Source organism: Oculina patagonica, chromosome 2 (genome assembly GCF_052425735.1).
Source record: "Oculina patagonica isolate OP01 chromosome 2, crgOcupat, whole genome shotgun sequence".
Taxonomy (NCBI): Eukaryota; Metazoa; Cnidaria; class Anthozoa; order Scleractinia; family Oculinidae; genus Oculina; species Oculina patagonica.
This window is the reverse complement of record NC_135759.1, coordinates 12,298,044-12,303,715: the sequence shown is the minus strand read 5'-3', so window position 1 is coordinate 12,303,715 and position 5,672 is coordinate 12,298,044.

Below are 5,672 nucleotides of genomic sequence, written 5' to 3'. Positions count from 1 at the left end.
ACCAGCGTTTTCAACATAAGAGCAGAAGGTTTTGCCATTTCCTCACTGGAGCATCACATTTTAGTAATTTTAAGCAAATTGCAAGAGCTCGTGCAAAACAGTGTTTTCGATCCGAGTTAAAAGGGTTTTGTCATTTCCGTACTGGGGCACCATATTCTAGACGTTTTATGCAAAGTGCAAGAGTTGGTGAAAAACAGTGTTTTCTACCCGAGATCAGAAGGTTTTGTCGTTTCCTCACTGGAACACCGCATACTAGCAGTTTTTAGCAAAGTAAACCAGTTTGTAAAAAATAGTGTTTTCAGCACGCGATTAGAAGGTTTTGTCATTTCCTCACTGGAACACCGCATTCTAGCAATTTTTAGCAAAGTGAACGAGTTTGTGGAAAATAGTTTTTTCAGTCCTAGGTTAAAGGTTTTGTCATCTCCGCACTGGGGCACCACATTCTAGCCGTTTTAAGCAAAGTTCAAGAGTTGGTGAAAAACAGCGTTTTCTACCCGAGATCAGAAGGTTTTGTCATTTCTTCACTGGAACACCGCATCCTAGTAATTTTTAGCAGAGTGAACAAGTTTGTGGAAAATAGTTTTTTCATCCCGAGATTAGAAGGTTTTGTCATTTCCTCACTGGAACACCGCATTCTAGCAATTTTTAGCAAAGTGAACGAGTTTGTGGAAAATAGTGTTTACAGTCCGAGGTAAAAAGGTTTTGTCATTTCCGCACTGGGGCACCACATTCTAGCCGATTTGAGCAAAGTTCAAGAGCTGGTGAAAAACCGCGTTTTCTACCCGAGATCAGAAGGTTTTGTCATTTCCTCACTGGAACACCGCATTCTGGCAATTTTTAGTAGAGTGAACGAGTTTGTGAAAAATAGTGTTTTAAGTCCGTGGTAAAAAGGTTTTGTCATTTCTGCACTGGGGAATCACATTCTAGTAATTTGTAGCAAATTGCATGAGTTCGTGCAAAACAGTGTTTTCAGTACGAGGTAGAAAGGTTTTGTCATTTCCTAACTGGAGTATCACATTCTAGTAATTTTTAGCAAATTGCATGAGTTCGTGAAAAACAGTGTTTTCAGTACGAGTTAAAGTGGTTTTGTCATTTTGGCACTGGGGCACCACATTCTAGCCGTTTTAGACAAAGTGCAAGAGCTGGTGAAAAACCGCTTTTTCTACCCGAGATCGGGAGGTTTTGTCATTTCCTCACTGGAACACCGCATTCTAGCAGTTTATAGCAAAGTAAACCAGTTTGTGGAAAATAGTGTTTTCAGCCCGAGATTAGAAGGTTTTGTCATTTCTTTACTGGGGCACCACATTCTCGCCGTTTTGAGCAAAGTGAAAGGGTTGGTGGACAACAGCGTTTTCTACCCTACATCAGAAGGTTTTGTCATTTCCTCACTGGAACGCCGTATTCTAGCAATTTTTGGCAAAGTCAACGAATTTGTGGAAAACAGCGGTTTCAACCTGAGATCAGAAGGTTTTGTCATTTCCTCACTGGAACACCGCATACTAGCAATTTTTAGCAAAGTGAACGAGTTTGTTGAAAATAGTGTTTTCAGCCCGAGATGAAAAGATTTTGTCATTTCCTCACTGGAACACCGTATTCTAGCAATTTTTAACAAAGTGAACGAGTTTGTGGAAAATAGTGTTTTCAGTCCGAGGTAAAAAGGTTTTGTCATTTCCGCACTGGGGCACCACATTCCAGCCGTTTTAAGCAAAGTTCAAGAGTTAGTGAAAAACCGCGTTTTCTACCCGAGATCAGAAGGTTTTGTCATTTCCTTACTGGAACACCGCATTCTAGCAATTTTTAGTAGAGTGAACGAGTTTGTGAAAAATAGTGTTTTAAGTCCGTGGTAAAAAGGTTTTGTCATTTCTGCACTGGGGAATCACATTCTAGTAATTTTTAGCAAATTGCATGAGTTCGTGCAAAACAGTGTTTTCAGTACGAGGTAGAAAGGTTTTGTCATTTCCTCACTGGAGGATCACATTATAGTAATTTTTAGCAAATTGCATGAGTTCGTGAAAAACAGTGTTTTCAGTACGAGTTAAAATGGTTTTGTCATTTCGGCACTGAGGCACCACATTCTAGCCGTTTTAGACAAAGTGCAAGAGCTGGTGAAAAACCGCGTTTTCTACCCGAGATCGGGAGGTTTTGTCATTTCCTCACTGGAACACCGCATTCTAGCAGTTTATAGCAAAGTAAACCAGTTTGTGGAAAATAGTGTTTTCAGCCCGAGATTAGAAGGTTTTGTCATTTCTTTACTGGGGCACCACATTCTCGCCGTTTTGAGCAAAGTGAAAGGGTTGGTGGACAACAGCGTTTTCTACCCGAGATCAGAAGGTTTTGTCATTTCCTCACTGGAACACCGCATTCTAGCCTAGCAAATGTTAGCAAAGTGAACGAATTTGTGGAAAATAGTGTTTAAAGTCCGGTGTAAAAACGTTTTGTCATTTCGGCACTGGGGCACCACATTCTAGCCGTTTCAAGCAGAGTGCAGAGTTGGTAAAAAATAGCGTTTTCAGAAGGTTTTGTCATTTCGTCACTGGAACACCGCATTCTATCAGTTTTTAGCAAAGTGAAAGAGTTTGTGGAAAATAGTTTTTTCAGCCAGAGATGAGAAGGTTTTGTCATTTCTGCACTGGGGCACAATATTCTAGCCGTTTTAAGAAAAGTGCAATAGTTGCTGAAAAACAGCGTTTTTTACCCGAGATCAGAAGGTTTAGTCATTTCCTCACTGGAACACTGCAATTTAGCAAAGTGAACGAGTTTGTGGAAAATGGTGTTTTCAGCACGAGATGAGAAGGTTTTGTCATTTCTTTATTGGGGCACCACATTCTCGCCGTTTCTAGAAAAGTGATCGAGTTTGTTGAAAACAGCGTCTTCAACCTGAGATCAGAAGGTTTTGTCATTTCCTCACTGGAACACCGCATTCTAGCAATTTTTAGCAAAGTGAACGAGTTTGTGGAAAATAGTTTTTTCAGTCCTAGGTTAAAGGTTTTGTCATCTCCGCACTGGGGCACCACATTCTAGCCGTTTTAAGCAAAGTTCAAGAGTTGGTGAAAAACAGCGTTTTCTACCCGAGATCAGAAGGTTTTGTCATTTCTTCACTGGAACACCGCATCCTAGTAATTTTTAGCAGAGTGAACAAGTTTGTGGAAAATAGTTTTTTCATCCCGAGATTAGAAGGTTTTGTCATTTCCTCACTGGAACACCGCATTCTAGCAATTTTTAGCAAAGTGAACGAGTTTGTGGAAAATAGTGTTTACAGTCCGAGGTAAAAAGGTTTTGTCATTTCCGCACTGGGGCACCACATTCTAGCCGATTTGAGCAAAGTTCAAGAGCTGGTGAAAAACCGCGTTTTCTACCCGAGATCAGAAGGTTTTGTCATTTCCTCACTGGAACACCGCATTCTGGCAATTTTTAGTAGAGTGAACGAGTTTGTGAAAAATAGTGTTTTAAGTCCGTGGTAAAAAGGTTTTGTCATTTCTGCACTGGGGAATCACATTCTAGTAATTTGTAGCAAATTGCATGAGTTCGTGCAAAACAGTGTTTTCAGTACGAGGTAGAAAGGTTTTGTCATTTCCTAACTGGAGTATCACATTCTAGTAATTTTTAGCAAATTGCATGAGTTCGTGAAAAACAGTGTTTTCAGTACGAGTTAAAGTGGTTTTGTCATTTTGGCACTGGGGCACCACATTCTAGCCGTTTTAGACAAAGTGCAAGAGCTGGTGAAAAACCGCTTTTTCTACCCGAGATCGGGAGGTTTTGTCATTTCCTCACTGGAACACCGCATTCTAGCAGTTTATAGCAAAGTAAACCAGTTTGTGGAAAATAGTGTTTTCAGCCCGAGATTAGAAGGTTTTGTCATTTCTTTACTGGGGCACCACATTCTCGCCGTTTTGAGCAAAGTGAAAGGGTTGGTGGACAACAGCGTTTTCTACCCTACATCAGAAGGTTTTGTCATTTCCTCACTGGAACGCCGTATTCTAGCAATTTTTGGCAAAGTCAACGAATTTGTGGAAAACAGCGGTTTCAACCTGAGATCAGAAGGTTTTGTCATTTCCTCACTGGAACACCGCATACTAGCAATTTTTAGCAAAGTGAACGAGTTTGTTGAAAATAGTGTTTTCAGCCCGAGATGAAAAGATTTTGTCATTTCCTCACTGGAACACCGTATTCTAGCAATTTTTAACAAAGTGAACGAGTTTGTGGAAAATAGTGTTTTCAGTCCGAGGTAAAAAGGTTTTGTCATTTCCGCACTGGGGCACCACATTCCAGCCGTTTTAAGCAAAGTTCAAGAGTTAGTGAAAAACCGCGTTTTCTACCCGAGATCAGAAGGTTTTGTCATTTCCTTACTGGAACACCGCATTCTAGCAATTTTTAGTAGAGTGAACGAGTTTGTGAAAAATAGTGTTTTAAGTCCGTGGTAAAAAGGTTTTGTCATTTCTGCACTGGGGAATCACATTCTAGTAATTTTTAGCAAATTGCATGAGTTCGTGCAAAACAGTGTTTTCAGTACGAGGTAGAAAGGTTTTGTCATTTCCTCACTGGAGGATCACATTATAGTAATTTTTAGCAAATTGCATGAGTTCGTGAAAAACAGTGTTTTCAGTACGAGTTAAAATGGTTTTGTCATTTCGGCACTGAGGCACCACATTCTAGCCGTTTTAGACAAAGTGCAAGAGCTGGTGAAAAACCGCGTTTTCTACCCGAGATCGGGAGGTTTTGTCATTTCCTCACTGGAACACCGCATTCTAGCAGTTTATAGCAAAGTAAACCAGTTTGTGGAAAATAGTGTTTTCAGCCCGAGATTAGAAGGTTTTGTCATTTCTTTACTGGGGCACCACATTCTCGCCGTTTTGAGCAAAGTGAAAGGGTTGGTGGACAACAGCGTTTTCTACCCGAGATCAGAAGGTTTTGTCATTTCCTCACTGGAACACCGCATTCTAGCCTAGCAAATGTTAGCAAAGTGAACGAATTTGTGGAAAATAGTGTTTAAAGTCCGGTGTAAAAACGTTTTGTCATTTCGGCACTGGGGCACCACATTCTAGCCGTTTCAAGCAGAGTGCAGAGTTGGTAAAAAATAGCGTTTTCAGAAGGTTTTGTCATTTCGTCACTGGAACACCGCATTCTATCAGTTTTTAGCAAAGTGAAAGAGTTTGTGGAAAATAGTTTTTTCAGCCAGAGATGAGAAGGTTTTGTCATTTCTGCACTGGGGCACAATATTCTAGCCGTTTTAAGAAAAGTGCAATAGTTGCTGAAAAACAGCGTTTTTTACCCGAGATCAGAAGGTTTAGTCATTTCCTCACTGGAACACTGCAATTTAGCAAAGTGAACGAGTTTGTGGAAAATGGTGTTTTCAGCACGAGATGAGAAGGTTTTGTCATTTCTTTATTGGGGCACCACATTCTCGCCGTTTCTAGAAAAGTGATCGAGTTTGTTGAAAACAGCGTCTTCAACCTGAGATCAGAAGGTTTTGTCATTTCCTCACTGGAACACCGCATTCTAGCAATTTTTAGCAAAGTGAACGAGTTTGTGGAAAATAGTGTTTTCATTCAGTGGTAAAAAGGTTTTGTCATTTCCGCACTGGGGCATCACATTCTAGCCGTTTTAAGCAAAGGGAACGAGTTTCTTAAAAACAGTGTTTTCAACATGAGATTAGAAGGTTTTGTTATTTCCTC